Raw genomic sequence first — 13325 nt, forward strand, 5'->3', positions numbered from 1 at the left:
GCGCATTCATGCTCTTGTCCACTTCATCTTGTGGAGAAGTGATTGCCACAATATTTTTGATTTTGTGGAGGTGATCATGATGAGCTCACGTTTTATGTCAATAGATCCAAACTATTGTGCTGAACACTTTTGGACTTTCACCGGTTGACGTGGACAAGAGTAGTAATGTTCATTTGCATTGGTGGCGATCGGTCGCCGTTTTAGACAACAGAACTGACAAAGCGAGCAATATTACCACGCATGCCTCCCTCTTATGACGTAGACCGCTGAGACCGAAAAAATACTAGCCGAGCTCCAAAAGGGGGCGGGCCAATTTGTCGTAAATCTAATCACAAAAAACGCCCTTAAATCACTACAGTCTTTTTTTGGGGGGGGAATTTTAGAACTGATGTCATTTTTACATGCAAACCTATTATATAAGTGCCAATGTTAAGCTCATCCAAGTGTCACTTTAATGGCAACACCTAACAATAAAAGACATAACATTGACTCGTGAGAATGTAGTAATTTAGATTGCTAAAGATTGCTTATTTTTTCCCCCATTCCAGGTGCATACCACATTTTGAATGTGTAGATTAAATTATGCATATTAGAGAAACAAACGTTTAGGATTAAGTTTAAATAAAAAACAATAAAATTGTTTAGTATTTATTTAGCACAGTGCTTTTCCCTAATTTTACTCATTTGATTTCACTCTCCTCTACATTAAAAAGGATTGGTGCTCCAAAAAGTGAAATGTTTACAAGTATTTTTTAATTTTTTTTGTAATTATAGGTAGTTTCATAGAGTTACAGCAACTCAGCACTACTGTTGGTGATTAGTCGACTAGCAAAATAATAGTTTGTGGCAGCCCTACTTGACACGCTTGCACCAAACATCATTGCATATTGCGTTTGTGAATGGCTGCAGAACCACACACAAGAGACAAGCATGGTAGCGATTATAAAAAAAAAAAAAAAAAAAAAAAAAAAAAATTGAATCGAAAATCAGGAACTGAAAATCGAATCGGGGCTTGAGTGAATTTTTACATCCCTAGTAATAATAAATAAAAAAATAATGAAAGATAACCAATACAAATCAGACAATGCTATCCTTTAGTGGCCTGAGCACTGATCTAAAAAATCCTTTTGATAATCTGCGGAAGGAGGAGAAAGCGTGATTCAAACCTGAGACAAGTGGAGCAATTTGCTCATGCAGAGTGGGCCAAAATACCTGCAGAGAGGTGAAGAAGTCTCATTAAAAGTACCAGAAATCATTTGATTTGCAGTGATTGCCTCAGAAGGTTGCCCAACAAAATCCTAAATTAAAGTGGAAATCAACCCAAACATATTTTTTTCAAGAATATGTTCCCCTCAGGCCCACTAGTTGAAACACGGCATTCTGATTGATGTTGCGTTTGTGGAATAAGAGTTAAGCAGCAAAATCCACCCCTTTTTAGCCATCTCAGGGGGCAGCCATTTTTTCACTTCTGTCGACTGAAAATGACATCACAACTGCTCAGGGCTCAGGTAATGACCAATCACGGCTCAGCTTCCGAAAACAGGTCAGCCGTGATTGGTCGTTACATCGAGCCCTGAGCAGTTGTGATATCATTTTCAGTCGACAGAAGTGACAAAATGGCTGCCCCCAGAGATGGCTAAAAACGGGTGGATTAATTCTTATTCCACAAATGCAATATTTATCAGAATGAATTTTTCAACTAGAGGGATTGCATAACACAGTTTTAAAAAACAAATTTGGGTTGACCTCCTCTTTGAGGGGCCCATCGTTTTTGTCATGAGCTGTTGCGGTCTGGATAATGGATGGATGGATGTTTCATTAGTTTGGCTTGGCGGTATGGCTCAGTGGTAGAGTGGTCTGGGATCCTCGGCCATTATGACCATGTTGATGTGTCCTTGAGCAAGGTACTGAACCCCCAACTGTGTTGAAGCAATTTGAGTACCGAAGGTACAAAAGTCCAATACAAGTGACAGCTATTTACCATTGATTTTTTCCAAAAAATTCTGATTTTAATTGGTTAATTTTCATAAAATGTTCCTTTTCTATAGCTATTGTTATTATTATTGTTCATAGTTTTCTTTGTTTTGTTATTATTTCTTTCATTAACAGAGGGGTACCAACTAGTGGTGTGGCAATGGATCGACCACCGATCGTGATTGGCCGATTTCCGTCGAAAAAGTATGTGATCGGCAACGAAAGGCATTGATCGACATGCCGAAAAACGATCACCCACAGCTCGTACTTTGCAGCATGCAAGCAACTAGAGACCAGCTAATGTGCAGTGTAGCGTCCCCTCTACATTTCTTTTAACACTGCACAGATAAAAGCAGTAACTGACGCGTAACATGTTTGTTATGACTGAACCATTAATTGTGTTTGCGATATAATTGCAATTTAGGAAAACACGATCCACTAAAGGCTGCGATTTGATTGGTTATTGCGACGCAGAGGGGAGGCAGAGACGTCATCTCTGCAATTAAATGAAATTACTTTCGATACATTTTAGCATGTGTGATGTTACTGACCTGAGATCGCCAAGTTTTATATTTAATTTATCAATGTACAGTTTTAAATAAGTGCAATCCACTTATTTACATATCATGTTTTATGAAACATGAAAAGTTTCATGAGAAGGATAGGATGAAGTGTTAAAGCCACAGATTTGGTTGTATTGTTGAAATATGTGCTTGAATTTATTTGATTTCATACTGATCTACAGTATAGTATATACTTAATGTTTACGCCGCTCTTTTGTGGTAGAATTATGTTATTTAGAAAGTTTCGACCTGAAATTGTGATAGCTAAACTGTCTTTTATATTATTAATTCTTCATTTGCCTTTATCTTAATATCCTATAATATATATGATATTGTAATAAAGATTAGTTAATTGTTTGTTAGAAAAGACATTGAAAAGGACCTTGATGCAATGAGTGCATATTAAATCCCAATCGCAATTTTGAGGAAAAAAATAGCAAGTACATTATTTTCCAATATCGTTCATTTGTGCATTGTCTGCGTTGTCAATTTGAAATAATGTAATTTTTTAATATAATAAAGGGATGTATATTTGGATGTTTTTTTTTTTATCTAAATTTATCAATTCATCGAAAAATTAATTGACTTATTCATCGATTATGAAAATAATCATTAATAAGCATCTCAAAAAATGTGCAGCTAATCCATGTGACAGAATCAGAATCGGCCAATCGCAATCATGGAAGATTAGCGGAATCGCCAGCATAAAACTCTTATTGCAACACCCTAGTACCAACAATTTTGTCCATGTGTATTTGTGTAGATATTGCATGTAAAGTGACGACAAATAAGTTGGATCAATGGGGAAAGCCCCACCTCAAGCCTGTGCCCACTCAGTCTTGCAGTGCAGTGAAAATGAGGAATGAGCTTGATTTCAGCTCTCGAGTTGCAAACATAGCCCTGTCTGGAGCATCAAACTCGCCAATACTTGGATCAAAATGCTTGTGTTGACAAAAACTAAATAATAAATATGACTTGAGGTCTGACGTTAGACATACCTCCACTTCGGTATGATCCTCGCCGCTGCTGAAGAGAATGAGTGGACGCTGCCTCTGGTTATGTTTTTCTCATTTGAACCACCAGCTTTACTGATCTTCTTCATGGACCCATTTTCATCTTGTAAACAAAGATGATGTAATCAGGACATAAAAGTTGAGACCCATCGACAGTGTTGCTGCTACTATAGTTGAGGGCTGGCGCGAGCGTGCGCCCACAGTGGCTTCGTTACATGGACACACAGTATTTATCCCATTAATGACGGGACCGCATAACCGTGTTTCTACCACTAGAGCAGGGTGCGCTGTTGAGTCTTTCTACCTTTAAAGCCTGGAGAGTGGATACGTCTTTTTCTTTTTTTTAATCCAATTCTCGGTCTCTTAGCCAATTAAATGCATCAGAATATACATGTGATGGTGTCGCAAGACTGCGGAGGATGATTTTTTTTTTAGAGCCGTAGGCCTAATGGTTGGCGCCGTCGATCACGGAAGCTCTGGAATAAGTAACGGCAGTGATAGAGATGACGTGCTTGTGGACTTTGAACTAGTGGAACCAGTCAAACGTGATATATGGTTAAGATATGTTTGTAGACTGCCCTGCGATTGGCTGGCAACCAATTCAGGGTGTCCCCCGCCTCCTGCCCAAAGACAGCTGGGATAGGCTCCAGCACGCCCGCGACCCTTGTGAGGATAAGCGGTATGGATAATGAATGAATGAATGATTATGATTGTAGACGATGACGATATCGTTTCCACTGTATTTTTTTGTAAATTAGAAATAGTGCTTCTCCATCTCCCCAAAACTTATGGGTGACTATTTAATCACCCTCTTAAACCTGAGGTTCTCCCAGAAATTCAACACCTAGAAAAGAATTGATATCTTAGCCCCTGTAGCAGATAGAAACATAATTCCAAAATAATTTGAGAGATGAGACGTGGCTTTCACACAGTTTATTATTTACTGTTTCACTCAAAAATGTAAAAATAAAGTTTCAGTGCAAGAGACGCACTATTTTTAATTTACAAAAAAGTCAAGTGCTGATTACCATCCTCGATTCTGTTACAAAGACATTGCTATCGTCATTGTCTGCAAAGATATATCTTAACCATATATCACGTTGGACTGGTCCCACTGGTTCAAAGTAGGGCTGGGCAATATGACTTCAAATTAATATCACGATAAATTGGGAAGTTTTACCTCAATAACGATAAATTGACAATAAATCCCCCCCGCAGACCACTGTATATTTATGCCAGCTGAAAATAACTGCAGGAAATACAAATAAACTGATTTTTTGTTGATTTATTGACCAACTGGCACACTTTAGTTTCAATGAAATATAAGAGTATGAAAATCTCTTGTAACCATTCAAGTATAAACATTCATAATAGCTTGCATGACTTGAACAATGTCACACGGTGGTAATGTCTTTGTGGAGGTAATGTCTTTTGTAAACAAATATAAATATAGACATGTGCAAAGGAGGTAGTGTGGCTTGTTAAACAAAAAATAAAAAATTAAATTAATAGCTAATAAACAATTGCAAATATCTGTCAAATGAAAGGTAGACAATGTTTTACATCTTTTTAACAAACATTTTAAATAGTGCCATGACCTATGTGCAAAAATGACAGTGCAACACTGATGATTAAAAGCGAGAAGGGCTTAACTTGTCCGTTGTGAAGGTTCTCTTTTTTGAGGTGCCATGCAGAGAGCATCAGCAAGGAAATGATCACTCTGGTGCGCAGTTGCCACTTGTCGTCTAATGCACGGGTCAGGCTTATATCGCGCTCCATGGTGTGACTTTACCACAGGTCGGATGTGGCTGCAAAATGCTGGACATGTCTAAGCTCGGCAGTAACCTTCTCTCTCTCAGTGTTGTATGTATTGGAAAGCACGGTTGGCGAAAAATATTTTCGCAATGGTATTGCGTACTTGTCGGCTCCTTTCATGAGGCGTTTAAACCCCGTGAGCTCCACCGGAGCCATATCCTTCAGACATAGACGTTCTCTCGTATAGTGTCGCCCGCACGTCTTCAAACTCAACAGCACATGCTGTTGGTGGTGAAAAAGGTTGGACGTGTTTGCGCAACATAATCTTTGTGGAACCCAAAATACTTCCAAACGAAAGATGTTGAATTTCTTTTTGCGACGAGCACAACAGGATCAACTCTAACGTTACTTCGTCTTCAGCTGTGTTAGCCGCTTCTTCATTTGAACCATCAGCCATTTCTTCGTCTATTTCTCTTCCTTATTCAGACTGGATGGGTGGAGTCACGTGACTACACACGCTATACTCCGGGATTAAGGGGAATCAACACAGCCTACCAGCACACGTCAAAACAGGCAAAAAACGACTTATTTTCTTTTTTATTAAAACTTAGAATTTACCGACATGGGCAAAATGACATTGGTTATTGTAGTAAATTTCGGTAACGGTAAATTTTTGGCGCCCAGGCCTAGTTCAAAGTCCACAAACGCGTTGTCTTTTTCACTGATGTCTTGACTTAATTAAGAGCTCCCGCGATCGTCTGCGTTGCCATTAATGCCCCAAAAAAATTCCGGGACATCCTCCGCAGTCTCACGACACCGTATGTATATTCTGATGCATTCTATTGGCTAATAACCAAGAATTAAAAAAAGAAAAGACGTATCCGTTCTCCCGTCTTTAAAGGTAGAAAGACGCAACAGCAATCCCGGCTCTAGTGGTAGAAACGCAGTTATGCACTCCCGGCCTTAATGGGTTAAAAAAATGTAAACGTAGCCAAATCATTGGCAATGCAAATATTTCTGCACTGAAAAAGTCTTCAATTTACCCAATTTGTGTTGCACATACTTAAAATATAGTAAACTGACGTGTATTGTTTTATTATTTTCAAACAGGAGAGCGGAAAATCAATTTCAATTTGCCACATTTTGATCATGTGCAACCAATGTACATAATCAAATTAGGGACTTTTTCGGTGTGTGGCATATTGCAGCAAACGGAGACATGGACATGACTGAGAGAAGATGTGAAAAAGCATCGCAAAAAAAAAAAAAATGAAAATGCAATGATTTGCTTTCAAAACACTTTATTTATTCCCAATGGGCCCTTTTATAAGGCATTAGCAGCATCCTTACAAAAGGCTGGACAAAACAATAAAAGCATCAACTTGTACACGAAATGGTTCATTCCAGTACTCAATGTAACAAAACATGACACATTTGCATCAAGCCCACATTGGCATCACATAACAATGAAACACAAAATTAAGTTTGTTGCAATATACTATGTTATAGTACTAACAAAAAATTAAATAAATATGTTCATCCTAATAGTTAAAGATTTTTTTTCCCCTGTTGCATTGATTGTGCAGACCAATTTACTACTTTTAAATTACCCATATTTATTAGTGAATAAAGACCAAACGTTTGGGATAAAGGTTAAATCAAAACAAAATTTAATTGTTTATTTTAGTTTTCTTTAGCACAGTGATTTTTCCTAAATTACTCCTGATTTCACTTCCTTCTATATTTAAAAAAATGGTTGGTGCCAAAGAAGAGTGAAATTTGTTTACAAGTATTTCTTTTTGTAATTATAGTTTCATAGGATTCGTGCAACTCTGCATAGTGTATAGGTTTGGTTTCATTTTAAAATGCACTAAACAATTGCAACCAAAACTTTTAAAGCCACAATATTGACTTCAATTTAAGCTGCACCATCATTTCTGAACATCTCAGAACTGCCGGTACAAGCTGCAAAGTTTAATCAAAGTTGAATGTTGTATCATCTCATTAATTTGTACGTACATAAAGAATCAAGCTGTAAACTAATTATGGTTATATAAGAGCAGCAGCTTGCTGGTGCGACATGCCGCAATTTACATATGATCGATTAATCGCAACTACTGTTGGTGATTCGTCGACTACCAAAATAATCGTTTGTGGCAGCCCTAGTGGTGTGTTCATTGGGTCACATTTTATGACCAATTTAGTCTGTGTATATAATTAATGGATGAGCAAATAAAACATAATTTGTTTTTCCAGTACAGGAGGTCACCAAGGACTTCAGGGCCTGCTTTTTCTTCGGGAGTTGTCACACTGAATTCTGCAATGAATAAATATTCATCATGAGAAATAAAAATTTGTTGCAATCTTATTCTTCCGTGCAGCACTGAACTCCCTCAAAAAAATCATCAAACAACTGCAGCTCATTCAGAACGCTGCAGCTCAGGTTCTGACCAAAACAAAGAGATCAGAATATGTTACTCCAGTTTTAAAGTCTTTACACTGGCTCTCCGTAAGCTTTATAATAGACTTTAAGGTTTGCTGCTGGTCGATTTAAGGCAGTGGTCCCCAACCTTTTTTGTATCACGGACCATTTGAGATGAGCACAATTTAACAACAATACATTTTTTTTCCATTCATTTCAAACATTTTTATTCGATGGTACAACAAATGTGGAACAATATAAAATAACACAAAATACTAAATATGGACGCCTCGGGAAATATGAAACTCCTTCCAATGCAATCAATAGATCTTAATTTATGATACTACATACCGCTACATACAACATCATTGCTACTTGCAAGTGTGCATGATGACACGAGTGATTGCTGCGTTTGTCAGGTTACTTCCGGCTGGTTATTAGCGGCAAAACTGCTAAGGGTTACGGGGGCAGGTTATACAAACTCTGCTCACATTTTCATGCATTCCACGCTTGTGTGTTCCTTGTTCAAATGATTCAACAGATACACTGTATGCTGTATTGCTTTGTTTTTGACAACGTACCGCACAACGGCTTCCTCTTCTACGCCGCTCTGGTGGTACTGCCACAAAAGCGATGGGAAGGAACTTCTCGTCAAAATAGCTTCATCTTACTATTACTTCGTACTTTCTGTTTACTGCTTCTTTCATTTATTGGAGAATTCTGTTTACATCAACTAGCAAACAAAAGTTAGAAGCAACAGCTGGACTGGTTGGCTGCAGTTGCGCACATTTCCGCCGCCTATGATGGAGTAAATAGGCTCACACCTCGCAGCTGGTCACGTGATATCACGATTCTCAATCATATAATCACCTAACCCTACTTATATTGCCCTTCGGAAGGTAATCAACGGGGTGGGGGCTTGTAGGGTGCTGACGCTTCGCAAAAATAAAATTTAAAAAAACAAAGTTTTTTTTATCTGTTTGTGCGGCTCGGTGCCGGTCCGCGAACCGGTGGTTGGGGACCACTGGTTTAAGGGCCTGAATGCATTCAAGTAATGCTCCTGTGTTTATAAACACAGTAGGGCTGTGAGCTCTGCAGGCTCAGGTCAGATTGTGTTCAAGCCAAACACGGTTTGCATTTAGCTGTTATGCTGCACACAAATGAAATAAGCTTTTAACAGAAGTGAAAAGTCAGCCCCCAGTGAATGAATGTTCTAAAATCCCATTTAATATTTTTTATGCTTATAGATGAACTTTTTTCTTTTCTTAACACATTTAATGCCTACACCGTTTTAAATCGTTTTTTATAATCTACTAGTACACCCCCAACATGGAGTTAACTCGTTTTTGGGTGCATTTGATGCCCAGGCTATGACGCAATTAATCACAAAGTTTCAGGCTTGGGAAGCGTTGTAACGACGTGCAATCGCCAGCAGATGTCACCGGTGTCGTCTATCAGACCCATTGCCAGTCTGTAGCGCAATCTTCATATATTTTTTTGTTTTTTGGCATCAAAGTTGCTTTTTTAGTATTGTTTTGGGCTTTTGAAATAAGAAAAGTACTGTTTATATATCTGAGGTGTCATAAAAGCAAAAATATTGGGGTCAAAGTTGAAATTTATAAGTTTATAGTTTATATATGTCTTCACAAAACCCTTGATTTCTCAGTTTTTTTCTAGAAACAGGATTGTTGATGTTCTACTGCAGATTACTCAATGACAAATGCTAGAAATAAACGGTTTTTTTTCTTATGAAAGCAGAGTAATCTTTTTTTGGGCCGGTTCTATATATGTCTAAAGTCATAAAACACAATATTCTGTGGGCCTTCAAAGATGGGTCAAAATCCTCAAAAATGGCTGGCACTGAGGAGCTTAGCTGCGCTGCGAATGGCTGACATTGAATAGTTAAAGATCATGTGTGATCATACAAAAAATAAAGCATGGAAAAAATTATTTCTATTTTGTATATTCGACAAAGTAATCAAAGTGAGATCATGGCGAGCGACAAACCTTGAAGTGTGATGTCATTTCAAGAACAATAATGGCAGAGCTCAACATGGAAAGTGTACATAGCCAGTCAGAAATCAACTCAGAAAGCGATATTGCAAACTTATCAGATGGGATCAAGGTGTTTGAATAGTTGGAGGAAGAGGAGGTTGTTGGCATGATGTACATCGGACCATACATGTACAAGCCAGATGGTCAGGATGCTGATAATGTTGTGCCCGAACAACCGGACGTGGAGTGGAGATGAGACCCATCGAGATTGAAAAAATGGTAAGCTATATTGGCTGCGGTTATTAGCCTAGCCTTATTGTTTGAAATTCAATGCTGTGCCGTGCTGTTTATTACGCGCAATGAGATAACCTACCTGGTCCATTTATTCTGATAGCACTGGGAGAACGTCATAGTGGGTTGGCTTTATTTCTAGTCATATTTTGATATTACTAGTAGGCATAAATAAGGTATACAGTATTTAATGGATAATGGATGGATGCAGGGGCGCAGATGGTATTTTGAAACTGGGGGGACGGGGAGATGCTTGAAATAATATTGATTTTTTTTTTTTAAGAAAATGCCTGATCCCAGTCATTCGGTTCAAGATGAAACTGTTGTTTGTCCGGAATGGCAAATAACCCTTCAAAACATCATCCAACCGCAAAATGTTACTTTTACATTTAGAAATTGTGTATATACTGTAGTACAAACACATTAACATAAATAAAAATAATTACAGTATACTCAACACCTATACAGTATAAAAATGCATTTGTTTTACATATAGCCTATGTCTACTAAGAGAAAACACAGTTTCATCTGTGCAGATTCTCTCTCTTTTTGTGAGACTAGCTAGTCAACCTCGTGGAAAAAGTTAAGACTCACTACGACAGGCAACATAGCCATAGAATAAGAAAGCTTTCTCACATCATTTTTTTTAAACGCTGTTTCTGTTTTTTGTTTATTTTTACTTCTTATTTTAGCATACAACGACAGGCACTTCTTTCCCGCTGTAAAAACTGATGTGTTGGCTCAGCTTTAAAAAGAACAGATGTGAGGGATATTTTTAAAGTTCTGTACTTCAGTTCAGCTAGTAGTGAGTAGATGCCACAAGACCTAAGTAGAAGTAGTTGTATTAAGTTCATTTTGTCTTCCTTGTTATCCATATTTTGGTTGATTCATATATAACAGACAATCGTGATTTAGGTCATTTAATTACCTGAAATGTTTCGGCGTGCACTTCTGCCTTCATCAGAGTGTCACTGGTGTGGTTGTGACGCGTCTTTATCAGCTGATGTTCCATGGGGGCGTGACCTAGCTGTCAAAATTGAAAATAAGTGGAAGTAACGTGGGCTACAAATGTTTGTCGAGAAAATTATACTTTTTTATGATTACGTTGAGCAGACATGCAATTTTTACAGTGTGAGAGTGACTCACGTCTAGGGTTGCCAACCGTCCCTTGAAAAACGGAATCATCCCGTAATGTAAGTATACCTCCCGTATTGGGTTGTAAAGGGACGCACTTTGTCCCGTAATATCGTGAGAGTCAAAAATAGTCCGTAAACTGTAAATGGAATTGTAGCATGTCGTGTGTATGCCGTTGAAAAGAACACTCTTCGTCAGACAGAAAAAAATACATAAAAACTTGTACTTCTTTTTGGAGCGACAACTGTCGGCCCGTTTATTCTCTTTTTTTTTCTCTTGTCACTCTCCCCTTATGTCATGACTCTGCAACACATCCCCCTTAACGCTTACATAATTAATGATCAACAGTTCCCTTATATGACAACTTACGGTAAAGGTCGTAGGACAGCCCCTGCTCTGTGACCAATGAGCTGACAGCACATTGATACACGAGTATGACGATGCAGAATCCGCTTATCTTATTGGTCGAGGTACTGTTGTAAGCTCTGTCGCCGCCCTATGATTCTATGGCGCCACAAGCTCTTGGTAGCAAAAATACAGAGAGGACCGGAAAGCAGAAAACAACACACAGGTCGAAAAAGTGCGCGAATTTGATCCTAGACAAATTTGTTGTCCACCCGGTAATGCCAGAGCTAGATATGGTGTGTAGAGAATTATGTTTTTTTTAAACCTCTAATCAAGGTTAAAATGGGAACGTGCAATGAATGTCAGCATTGTATGGACAAAATATTATTGGGTGGAATAGATAAGTACATAAATAAGATTGGGCGGCACGGTGGTCGACTGGTTAGCACGTCCGCCTCACAGTTCAGAGGTCGCGGGTTCGATCCCGGCTCCGGCCTCCCTGTGTGGAGTTTGCATGTTCTCCCCGTGCCTGCGTGGGTTTTCTCCGGGCACTCCGGTTTCCTCCCACATTCCAAAAACATGCATGGTAAGTTGATTGGATACTCTAAATTGCCCCTAGGTGTGATTGTGAGTGCGGATGTTTGTCTCTGTGTGCCCTGCGATTGGCTGGCAACCAGTTCAGGGTGTCCCCCGCCTACTGCCCAAAGACAGCTGGGATAGGCTCCAGCACGCCCCGCGACCCTTGTGAGGAGAAGCGGTACAGATAATGGATGGATGGATAAATAAGATTGACAAGTATCTTAAATAGATATGTAATACATTAATGAATAATGAAAGAATTCACACACAGCTTTACATTAGTTACAAGTTCAAACAGACATACATAATTTTTACCGTACAGGCAGTTGATATACTACTTTAATTATAAATAAATACAGTAAAAACCTGCTTACATTATTTTTCTCTTATGAAGAATAAGTGGATAAATGTACGAAACAAATGATCTGCGGAACTGATTAAAGGTGAGTTCATTGTGAGTTTGACATGACGTCTTGCTCAGAATTTTACTTTGCAGTAGTCAAAGACAAACCGCCCCTCGCTGCAGCAAGATCTTAGAAGAAATATAAATGGAAAAAATAGGCTGTCTCCACATGTGGGATTGAGCTGTTCATAAATTATGAATGTTCTGCTTATTATTTGTTTTATATTAATTTATATAGTTTTGAGTAGAGCAGGAAAGGTTTCTAGAAGTTTGAGAGATTTATTTTGATAAGTAAATTGTGTTAGTTTGTATTAGTACATTTCTGCATGACTTTTTCATGTGTTCATCGATCCATTATCCAAACCGTGCGGGAGCCCATCCCAGCTGTCTACGGGCAGCAAGCGGGGTACACCATAAACTGGTTGCCAGCCAGTCACAGGGCACACGCGAACAAACAACCATTCGCGCTCACAATCATACCAAGGGACAATTTAGAGCATTCATTCAACCTACCATTCACGTTTTTGGAATGTGGGAGGAAACCGGAGTACTTTGAGAAAACTCATGCAGGCACGAGGTGGATGGATGGTTGGATGGACATTGTTTACGTTTTTATAATCCGTCCCCGTCCAATAGCTTTCTGGTTGGCTTTTTCTAACCATGAGGAATAGTGACTACCGCCGCCGATGGTATGGAGCGATATTACATCTCACGCACGCACAGAAGGTACTTTAATGGTCAGCGTTGCTGTCTTTTTTCCCCTTATATCTTTATTTAATAAATGCCAACTACGATAACAAATTGTACACAATTTGCATTTTAACATCCCTCTCACACACAAAGAAACATAA

General features: G+C 38.6%; 1 protein-coding gene and 1 long non-coding RNA gene across 6 annotated transcripts in view; one reads left to right on the top strand and one right to left on the bottom strand.

The window, feature by feature from the left end:
* ndufc1 (NADH:ubiquinone oxidoreductase subunit C1) overlaps positions 1-7673 on the top strand; it is an 18281-nt gene extending 10608 nt beyond the window's left edge. Inside the window, exons 4-5 of one of the 4 annotated variants that reach the window (XR_015085779.1) lie at positions 2110-2178; positions 7562-7673. The gene's annotated coding sequence lies outside the window, so the exon portion shown is untranslated. The remainder of the gene's footprint in view (positions 1-2109; positions 2179-7561) is intronic. The other 3 variants (XR_015085780.1, XM_086024138.1, XM_086024139.1) reach the window with 3 other exon arrangements.
* On the bottom strand, positions 6590-13177 carry LOC147152392 (uncharacterized). Of its 2 annotated transcripts, none has more exons than XR_015085782.1 (3): positions 12988-13177; positions 10942-11040; positions 6590-7622 (listed from the first exon to the last, which is right to left on the bottom strand). It is a non-coding gene; the product is annotated as an uncharacterized LOC147152392 (long non-coding RNA). The 2 variants fall into 2 exon arrangements; XR_015085781.1 differs by lacking the exon at positions 12988-13177 and adding an exon at positions 11160-11460.
* Positions 13178-13325: the final 148 nt, after the last annotated feature.

This window comes from Filicampus tigris, chromosome 2 (assembly GCF_054856515.1).
Source record: "Filicampus tigris isolate MCC_2025a chromosome 2, RoL_Ftig_1.0, whole genome shotgun sequence".
Taxonomy (NCBI): domain Eukaryota; kingdom Metazoa; phylum Chordata; class Actinopteri; order Syngnathiformes; family Syngnathidae; genus Filicampus; species Filicampus tigris.